Genomic DNA, 10,991 nt, shown 5'->3' on the forward strand with positions numbered 1-10,991 from the left:
ACCTGTGTTTCATGAAACGCGTGCTATGTATAATCAAGTTAATTCACTTACAAACAGTAGTTTCTTTTACTCCGTTTTCACACAGGCGATTTTATCTCTAGGTAGCAAATCATTTTTTTTTTAATTAGCCTCTGCTGTCCCATTGCTGGGCAAAGGCCTCCCCCAAAGCCTTCCACTTTTCTCTATCCATCGCTGCTTGAGGCCAGTCCGAGAGGAAGCTGTCCAAGTTTTCCCTCCAGCGTTTCCTTGGTCTCCCTCTTGGTCGCCTTCCATCCGTAGCAAATCATTACAATCATAAAAAATCTGTCGCTCGGTATTTTTACGACATTTTTGAACCGGTAATTGTCAATTGTTTGCAACATCATCCGCACGATCCGAGCGGAAAATCTGTCAGAGTGATAGTGCTGTTAAATTTCAGCAAAAAAGTTTAATTATATCAAAGTAGCAAGTGGTGTATAAAAATAAAGTCACCAAACAAACCAAAAATACTACAGCACCGTACAAGAATATAATATTACCTCTTTTATTTATTTTACTTACACTTGTTTTCTGTTTATTTATTCGAGTTAGTGTCAGTTGTGAGAATATTACCTGACATAAATTGCGACACTAACGTCTGTCGGAATAGTGTCGTGACATTTGGGTAAAGTTCCCGTTTGCCGAGATCCTGGTTTTCCTTTTACAAAAAGGTAAGAAGTTGGAGTGAATTTCTATTGCATTACGTGCCCTTTATAGTTAAAAAAATATGAATATAAAAGTAGTGTTTTTTCTGCATGTATGTTTATTTTTTAAAGTCCCCTGCGTTGTCTCACTGGCTGTAAACGCAACTGCCGTGCACGAAATCCCGGGTTCAGGGAGAGAGATTTACTCAACACAAGCTGATATTGTCATTGAACATCCTTGGCAGTCGTTACGAGTAGTCAGAAGCCAGTAAGTCTGACACCAGCCTAACCAAGGAATATTGGGTGGCCCGGGTAACTATGTTGACGACGTCAGATAGGGCAGTCACTCCTTGTCCAAAGCACTGGTACCCAGCCGCATCCGGTTAGACTGGAAGCCGACTCCAGCATAGTTGGGAAAAGGCTCGGGAGATGATGAAGCTGATACTTATTGCTCTTGGTTTTACAAAATATTATTATAGTAAGTATAGAGTAAACAAAGGACATTGTTCAATTTTGGCCTAAGAACCGATGTGAATATAAATTATACTATAAATTTCATTTAATTTTTTATTGTTTGAAACATATTTTCGTTTTCCACGGACACTTCAAATAAATAAATTCCAAATAAAAAGTTGGGTCACAATTATTTATGCCTTAAAATGTTTCCGTCAGCCAGTGCTGTCAGTTTCGGAAGTTTTCGCGATTTCGGTAAATACGGACCGAATTGAGAACCTCCTTTCCGAAGTCGGTTATTAGAATTAGTTGCTAACACTTTATTCATTTAAATACCTAAATTGACTAGCTAGAAAAAAACTAGTATTCTATATGTTTTAAGCGAAATCGCGAATTTCTAGCTTGGCATTCGAGTAGGATTATAGTTTTCGTAATTGGCAACACTGGTGTACTTCAGTCAGTTTGCTAGAAGTCAGTTTGATTGCTTTGAGACTATCGTTTCTTTTGTGATTTTCTATGCGTTTCATAGTTTTATTCTAACAACTTTAGCTTGATTACGGACTCCGATTAGATTGCGTACTTGGTAGACTCGGCTGTGTGTAATGGACTGGTTTTCCTGGCATTTTCGGATATTGCTCTGTCTGTGATCGAATTTAGTTGTATTATAATTACAACAATGGATGCAGAATATAGAATATTGTATAAATTGTGGATCTGCTGGAGGTTCTTTGGTATTAGAAAACGAAGATATACTTCGTTGCATACAACAATGGACTGTTCCCCGTATGGTAAGTGGTCTACGAAAGTGTTTTTCTAATTTTGATAAGAATGTTACTACCTACTTATGTTCTCATAAGCACACAATTTCTCGGTTTTCAAATTAATTGCCACAATTGCAAGTTACTTGACATTTACTAATGTTTTATTGTATTTATTTATTACAGGTTGAAGCTCATGACCTTATATGTACGACGTGTTGGTCTGAAGCAGTCGAGCATAATAAGATGCAATGCACTGTTGGACGCAATTGTGTACTTTGTAAGAAGCTCCTACCATCAGGCGTTACTGTTGCAATTGTATCGTTGGGCGTAGAACAGTGGGCTGTTGTGCCCACATAATGACTATAATTTGGTATTTAAGCTGGGCGAGATACCCCCTGCCCAGTTCTTAGATAATATATTATTGAGAAATATTGATGATTAAAAACCTTTAATTGAATATAAATATTGTTTTTATTGCACATCCTCGAAAACCTCTTTCATTGTTATTGGTAAACCTTACTTTAACTGTTAAATTATTTTGTGTGGTAATCACATTTTTAGTATGGTCTGTGCCTTCTTGGTAATAGACCGCGGGTTCGATTCCCGCCTTATGGCATGTAGATAGCTAGGTAACTGTCTAATATAAAAGTAGTAACAATCATTTAAATAAACAATTCTCTATCGTAATAACATCGATTTTATGAATTGTGGTGAATGGAACTCTTCCATTTTGGATACTTATGCGTTTTATCACAAATCCAAAGTGGATTCACTATATATTAAGAAACGTAACGTTGAAAGCAAAAGCGTTTAGGTAGTTGTTTTTCATATAAATTCTAAGCATTTATGAAAACTAGTCACACGCCCCGTCTTCGCACGGTGGCAATGTAAAACCTTGGTGTAAACCTTCCTCTTGACCTACTCTATCTATTAAAAAAAATCGAACCCAAATCCATTGCGTAGTTTTAAAGATCTAAAGCATTCATAGGGACAGACAGAAAATGCAACTTTATAAAATGATCATTGTCAAAGAATTATCTTAAACTTGACTAGGTACTATCTCTTTTCCTAGTATCTAGTAGAGTAGTCTTTCCCTAGATCTAGAAGAGAACATATAGAGCTGCACATAGTGTTGTTGATATTTTGTATAGTGTAGTTTGATTTTTAATTAATATTACTCTGATATTTCACGCAAACTTGGTTATTTTTTATTCATAACCTCAAAATATTAACTTTTTTCGTAATTATTTTAGTTTCCTGAAGTGTCCGTTCGTGAAAACTTATTTCATAGGATTCCATATAATTTAAAGAGTTTATAGAAGTCACTTTCCATTCGAACGGTTCTTAGGCAGAACATGTATGGAGCCGGAACAATGTCCTTTGCATCACTTGAGCTAACCTTGTTGCACAAAAAAAATCCCGTATCTATCTAATAAACTCGAAAAATATTTGAACTAGGAGAATGTACCTAGATCTATACAACTTTTTGAAAAGCAATTAAAACGATACTCTGTTACTACCAAGAACTATGATTTTCCCTTGTTATTTTTCAATTTCGATACGTTCTCGGGAAAAATCTAAAATATGCAGGGCAATATAGAGGTATGGGGAATTAATTGATTCCGCTGAAGAAAAACGAAGCTATAGATACGATATCAAGTTTTTTAAACAACTTCCCTAAAAGAAAGAAGATAGTTCTCAGTTCGCATGTTTGTATTTTTTTTTTTACTCGCATATATCTGAAAAATATTCAAGCATATTTAACACTCAGATAAATATCTGATAATATTATAAAACAGTGAAGAAGAAACACTGAATACACAAAAAAAAAACTTTTTTAGCATTTTTAGATTTATAATTTTGTTTTTTATAAGTTTTTAATATCATTATATTAGCTTTGTTTCCTGTAACATTGTGATCTCTCGTATATGTGTATTGGTGTAAGCAATTTAATCTTTTTTTACAAACTATGCTTGTTTCCACGGTAATAGGTAAAAGTTTCAGGTAAATCCAATTACGCGTTTTCAGGGAAAAGTTAAACAAAAGGGCAGACATACGAATTCTAAAAATTGTTATGTGTTTTATTGACCATAGAAGCTTTTTTGGTGTTATTTTGTTGGAAAAAATATTAGTTTTTTGAGATATTCCTAGTTGGGCTGCGGGTTGTTCGAAAGAGTCACCGCGACCCTGGTACATAAAAGGCCCACAACGGAACACGACGGTTCTTAGTCAGTAAGAGTCTGACACTCCCTCACCGCTGCTAACCCACAGCGGGAGGGGTCATTTGATGATTTTTGACGTCGTTAAAAAAAATATATAAATCTTTAAACAATATACCTATTATTCATGCTATGTATAAAGTACCTGCTTACAACACGTATGTTTTCCAAAAAAGAACACTTCACAAAACAATTGAGCCTCGATCAAACAACATACAACAAAGTTCTTTTTCCAACCATCCAATAGTTCGAAGTATAAAACTATAACTCTTTATAGATCTACATACCTATGCAATAACTTACCTTAGTCTAGACATAAATAAATTTGAAATACAATTAATCAACGATGTCATATGAAAACGTTCATTCAATATGCCATTAATATAATTGAGTTCGTTCATTTCGCTCAGTGACTATTATATAGCCACATGTCCCACGTGAGATATGACAGCGAAGAGATGCTATAAAAATTAATGTTATCGCGGTGTTAAATTGCCTAAAAAAATTGGCTGCGAGCTATATCGATTATACTTTATAGCGAGAATATGTGCAAGTATAGACGATAAAAATTAAGAAAAAAACAGTTTTCTTTTACTTCTAAACCAGAATATAAACCAGAGCATGTTGTTACTCAAATATCTAGCCCCTAAATGGCTGCACGAACGATGCGTCAAAAAAAATGTTCTCCACATTAACCAAGGGAAATCAAGGCGTAAAATACTACTTACAATATTTTTAAATGATTTCATTACAATCGCCATCGCCTCGCCTCGCATCACTTTAATCGTTCACGTAGGACGTAGCCTCTTCGAAGCGTGCAGCTCTACTCTAAGTAAATGCAAGAACTAGTGAGCCTTGCATACAAGATGGCCTGTGAACGATCCAATACTGATTAGAGTGCCACCTCTAAGATATTCTTAAGGCTATTGAAGAAATGCCAAAGGATATGAAATATTATGACTTCTCAGAACCGGTTTAAAATATTGCTTTAATATTTTGAGATCTGATATTAAATGGAATTTACTTATTGAAAGTTTTTTTTATATTGAAACAGTTGACATTGAAGCTATTTATTAGTAAGTATTACAAAAAAAAGTCCAACTTTATTTATCGGTCACGCAACGACAAAATTCTCTTATTGTTTTTTCTAAAATATTGACGTATAACTTATTGGTTGGTTATTTGATTCCACTAATCACCACTATCACCATTATCGTATTAGTAGGTATGCATATCAGCCCCGGATCTTCAATTTTTTTTAGGCGGGGCAAAAACTGAAAAATGCCGCCCTGCCTACCTACTTATGTTTATTCACCTTTATCATCCATTTAATTTCAGCTATCACTATGTAGGCAGGTAGGGCCGCCTCTAGCTCATGTAGCGCTTGGGTGCAATCATCACCCAAACGTCACCTATGTATTGAAAGATTTTGAGTAGTACAGTAGACCGCACATCAGTGGTAACTGTCATGCACCTTAACTCAATAGTAATAAGTACGATTTTTCTATAAAACTGTTACCACTGACCTGAAGTTGACTGTACATATTGATCGAAGTACTTAGAGTAGTTATAAGGAATATAAATAAGAACGTTCGAACGAAAGTCACTTTTTTGGTAGGTAAAGGACTTAAAAAAGGTGTCCAAATCAACATCCAACTGTTGGCCAGGATTATGTTATGAAAGTTGAGACAGACTCATGCAACCGTAAAAACTAGCGCGAGCAAAGCGAGCGCGCAAATTTTTTAATTTTGGGACACAAAAAGTTAATAAGTTTTAAAAAGCGCTGTAAAGTAACAAGGAGTCGGAAGCGCAAACTTTTTTGTTTTTGAAGACTCCGTAAAAATGTTTTTTGCTACACCCGACTTATGCAGTAACGAAGGCAAAGTATGTATAATAAAGCGCGAGCGAAGCGAGTGCAAAATTTTTTGAGCCCACGACGCAAAAGTACCTGATGATTAAGTACATTGTAAAGCAACAAGTAGCCGCGAGCGTAGCGAGCGCGAACTTTTTTGATGACTCACAAATTAAACTGGGAATTATGTAAGTACAAATAAAAAGAAACTGTGATAAGAGCGAGTGCCATTTGTGTTCGTTGATTCGGTGCGTCAATAAAAGTAATAAACAATCAGAAAAATGTATATACATTGTCACTTAGCCGCGAGCGTAGCGAGCGCGAATTTTTTCACTTAGTGGATGTTAAAAGTGCAAAATAATCAAAATGATCAATCAAACAAAGCGAAGGCGACTTTTTAGAAACTTTGTCAGTATCATGATACAACGTGAAACTTCCTTATCAGAAGGGTGTAATTTCATTGAAATTTCCTGGTGGTGGGGCGTCCCGCGGCGCCCCTGAGATCGAGGCGCCCAGGTTATTCGCACGCCCTGCACCTTAGGTTTAGGAGGAGTAGGATTTAAAATAAAAATAAATTTGCGATATGCGTTTCTGGCTCATAGATGATCGCAAATAATTTTAATCAGTTTTAGTTTGCTAAAACTTCGTCTCGTGAATATAATAAATATTCGTGCAATCGTGCAGCATGTCTCACACCGCGCTCAGGGTATCGGTCAAGTTGATATGGCCATAAAATTGCTGTACTTGTGCTATTATTTATTCCGTGGTCAATGTTAAATAAATGATGAGTAGTCCATTGGTCTGTGAAGTGTGAATTTGGCAGCCACCTGATTTTGCCGCCCCCTGAATTTGCCGCCCGGGGCATGGGCCCCGGCTTGCCCCCCCCTAGATCCGGGGCTGATGCATATTGTATAACCAATCGCATAGACATTAAAAGCACTGAATCTAAAACTACCCACGTTAAGCAAAACTTTTCCTCCCAAGCGCCCGATCCGAGCATCATTTATAAAATTCCGGCTCTTAACTAAACTGCTTCATCTATCTAGAACGAAATCTCATAATCTAAGCCATTAGAGTCTAGATTAAATTTACTATTTTGTAAAACTAAAGATATTTAAAAACAATCTGCTTCATCCTTTACAAACTTGAATCCTAATTACGTAGAAAAAAATTACGCTCCAAACTTTGGCATTCTACGTCATTTTAACGTAAGATTGAGCGCACAATATAAGTTTTTTTTTTATAATTAAATTTGCGATTTTTTAACTTGCAATATTATGTAAAGATTTTGTTTACAAAGTATTACATTTTCTACACCTGTCTGCTTTATTTGTCAGCTTAATTGTATTTGTGATATAGAATTTTTGATAGGCTTTTTGAACTTGTAATTTTTGAAGACTGTAAATTACATATTATGTACTGTTGCTGTTTACATGAATGTTTTAATGAATTATGTGTATTTAGGCCCATTTAGGCCCAAAACACTGAACTGATTTGAAAAAAGCACAGCTATAAAGCTACGCTATCTCCGGGTGACACAGGCTATATTTTATATGGGTACTTGAAGAGTGAGAAACAGCTAGTCATAAATAAATATGCTTATACAAAAATATCAATACTTTTCATCAAAACAACTCCAAATTGCATCAACTTAGAAACACTCTATCTTCCCTTATCTATCGTCCCTCCCATCGGTTAAATTTAATAATCTGTAGACGAATCGTACTTATACGCCCTTCCTTAAGTAGGGGCTTAAATGAGCTCATCGAGCCGAGGAAATGAAGGGCGATCGCCGAAATGATCAGCCATTTAATAGGTGTCTGAGCAAAAACGGGTCATTAAGGATTTTCAATATTATTTCGCCTTCAACTGGGGCCCGATTCTGCTAAGTTAAATGTCGAAATTTAATAGAAAGTGAATCTGTTACTGTTGTTACTGTTACCTACAGCCTTTTTATTGCCCCACTGCTGGGCACAGGCCTCCTCTCACACGGAGAAGGATTGAGCATTAACTCGCTTGCTCAATGCGGGTTGGTGATTTCAGACAATAAAGTCCAGGTTTCCTCAAGATGTTTTCCTTCACCTTTTTATCAGCCATTGGTGTCCAAGATTTATTAGAAAGTACATACAAGGTAAGAAATTGAATCGCAATAGCAGTTTTAACCTTAGCGGGCATTCTGCTACTAATAACCAATCGTATTCCAATGACATTCGATTGGTCTGCCATTTGGTCTATACGGTAGTTTGTTCTAAAATCATATTGCAATCGTAAATAATTTGCAGACAATATGATTCATTATTGAATCACGGATTAAAACGTTTATTTTAAAAAATAGCATTAGCGGAATGCCACATACGCTTCAATCGTAATTGAGTCGTGATTGGATCTCAGTCGTATGTCGCTTAAGTAAAATTAGTAGAATCGCGCCCCTTTGCGTTTGTTTCAAATGGAATTTGTATAACGATCCCTAACAATGGTTCGTTCATTTATCTTTTATGTTTTTTGTTATGATGGATAGATGTTCCTGATTATGTTTTCGTTTTTGGTCCATTTGTTTGAAGGATCTCGGCTTAGTGCTGAGATGATCTGTCTTGATTTTTGGAGCGTGATCGATCGCCGCCATTTTCTTTACGGAGTTACAGTCAATTTTGAATGTAATTAGGTTACTAGCTTCCGCCAGCGGTGTTACTCCCTTCCCGTGGGATTAACCACCCTCTTAAAAAGTAGCATTTGTCTTATATTCCTAGATAAAGGGGTTATCTAACACTGAAATAATTTCATGAAACCGATCAGTAGTTCCTGATATTACCACATTCAAAAAACAAACTTTACGATATTATAAAGATTTGTCCGAACTAAATTAAATAGTTATCAAATCATTTTATCTTACCTTAAACCCAGAAATTAAAACAAAATAAACCCTAAACCCACATTACCTTTATAAAAAAAACGCTATTCTCCAAAAAAATACCCTTATCAAAAAAAAAAAACTTTTCTACCATCTTTTCGGTTACCGCAAAAAAAATTAAGTGTATGCAATCTGGTTCACAAATCACATGGGTGTTGTTATTTTAGGGCCCGGGGCCTTAGAGGCGAAAGGCCATTAACACTCGTTTGCTTAGGCCCGAATAGATTACAGTTGGGATTTTATGAAGATTGCACATAACTTGTGGAGTATAAACCCTGGCCTGATTTTCGGGATTTTTCGGGCGTAAGTTATTTTTGGTGTTTTGTAGTTATTTTATGGAGCGTGTGTTTCGTTTAATTAATATGTAAATATACACATACATACTTCATACAAAAAATAACTACGAAAATTTAGATATTGCGTAACAATTTCAATATTTTTTATAACTGATATGATTTGCATAAAACATCTGAGATCCATACATTCACAACAGATGACGTCACAAATACGTAGAAAACCAAATGGCCTCGGATTTTAAAAGAAATCGTGACCATCTGACAAAAAGATAAGTTTACAAAGCTGTTTAGAATTGAAAGTACTATTTCAATCCTTCATCCATCTCCCGTATGGTCTAGTGGCTAGGATACCTGGCTTTCACCCAGGAGGCTCGGGTTCGATTCCCGGTACGGGAATATTCTTTTTTGTTTTTTCATGCTTATTAATTTTTAAACATTCATATTATTTTATACTAATTCCATATTACAAAAAAATATTTACACTACCAAAAACATTAATTACTTTTTTAAATCATCTTTTACAACAAAAAAATCCATATTAAAGCTTTTGAACCAGCATAAAAGTCCGGTTTTTAAATCCCAGTTTGGTAGCAGTACAGTAATTCGTCAGTATTTCAGTGGACCATTGCATTTACGGTAAATTGTTTCCATTGCTATAGCAGAGTCAACCGCGGCTTAATGATTTCGTTCTGTTGCCTTTTGTTGCGAAATAAATTACGCGACTGTAAAAAAATGGTGGGCAGAGTTAGAGGTAGGTAAGTACATAGTGTGGTAGGAACAAATTGTTGTTATTGGTCTTTTGTTCATTTTATTTTAGAGCTAATATCTATAAAAGCCCATCCATATATGTATGTAAATTTTGAGATAGGTAAAGTTTTGTCTAATGAGACATGGCAAGAAGGTTTTAATTTAATTGAAATATTTACATTAATTTAAAAAATAGTCAAATTATATACACTTATTATCTAACTTATTACCTATTATTGTACACTTACCTACTGAAATTAATAATAATATTTTAAAAGTTGCATCAAAAAATCTCCTCATCGCTGTCTCATAAGAACATTTTAACAAACAGAGCCCAAGTAGTGTAGAAATTGTCTATAATTGTTTATTTTCATAGAATAAACAGATTGTAATTAGCTACAAAAGCAGCATGCTGTCTTTTTCAATTCCAGACCCAGTACCTACTTTTATTGTTACCAATTTTTTTATAATGCAAAAAAACATCGTATGGAATCGCTTATACTAAATAATCATCTATTAAAACACCACTTAGTGAAAGCGGTCATTGACACTTTTGCTACGAGAAAAAACTAGGCATCGCTTCTAAATATTTTACTATATTCCATTCGAAGGTCTGGCAAGGCAATAAAAACTTCAAAAGTATTTTTTATGCACGACCATTTATGAATTCCATATGATATTATGAATATTAGAATTTTGCATAAAAACCGCTTATGTTAGGTTCTTAGATACATTTCTTTGGTAAGTAGGTACCAGATGTCCAACATAAGTATGTACTTAAGTAAGAAAAATGCTTTTAAAAATATTTGCCTATGAAAACATCTTTAGAGAAAATTTTCAAGCAAATAATTTGTATTCATTGGTTTTCAGAATTTAGTTAAAGTATCAAGCTGTGATATTTACAAGAAACTTTTATTTTGAGGCGATCCCAATTATTTTACAAAATTGATTTACTGAAAACACTGTAGTTGTGTTAAAGATAAGCATACACTTTTTAAATTTTACATTTTACAAGCTATGTCCCTTGGTTTTACTCATGTGAAGAGAAAATTTGTTACCGCCCCTGGATAAAGTAGTCTATGTTATTCTTATG

At 34.8% G+C, this 10,991-nt stretch overlaps 1 long non-coding RNA gene and 1 other non-coding gene across 2 annotated transcripts; both read left to right on the top strand.

The window, feature by feature from the left end:
* The first annotated feature begins 1,166 nt into the window (after nt 1-1,166).
* On the top strand, nt 1,167-2,339 carry LOC135118211 (uncharacterized). Its single transcript, XR_010277429.1, has 2 exons — nt 1,167-1,903; nt 2,060-2,339. It is a non-coding gene; the product is annotated as an uncharacterized LOC135118211 (long non-coding RNA).
* A 7,136-nt stretch (nt 2,340-9,475) lies between these two features.
* On the top strand, nt 9,476-9,547 carry Trnae-uuc (transfer RNA glutamic acid (anticodon UUC)). Its single transcript has one exon. It is a non-coding gene; the product is annotated as a tRNA-Glu (tRNA).
* The last annotated feature ends 1,444 nt before the right edge of the window (nt 9,548-10,991 follow it).

Source organism: Helicoverpa armigera, chromosome 19 (assembly GCF_030705265.1).
Source record: "Helicoverpa armigera isolate CAAS_96S chromosome 19, ASM3070526v1, whole genome shotgun sequence".
Classification (NCBI taxonomy): Eukaryota; Metazoa; Arthropoda; class Insecta; order Lepidoptera; family Noctuidae; genus Helicoverpa; species Helicoverpa armigera.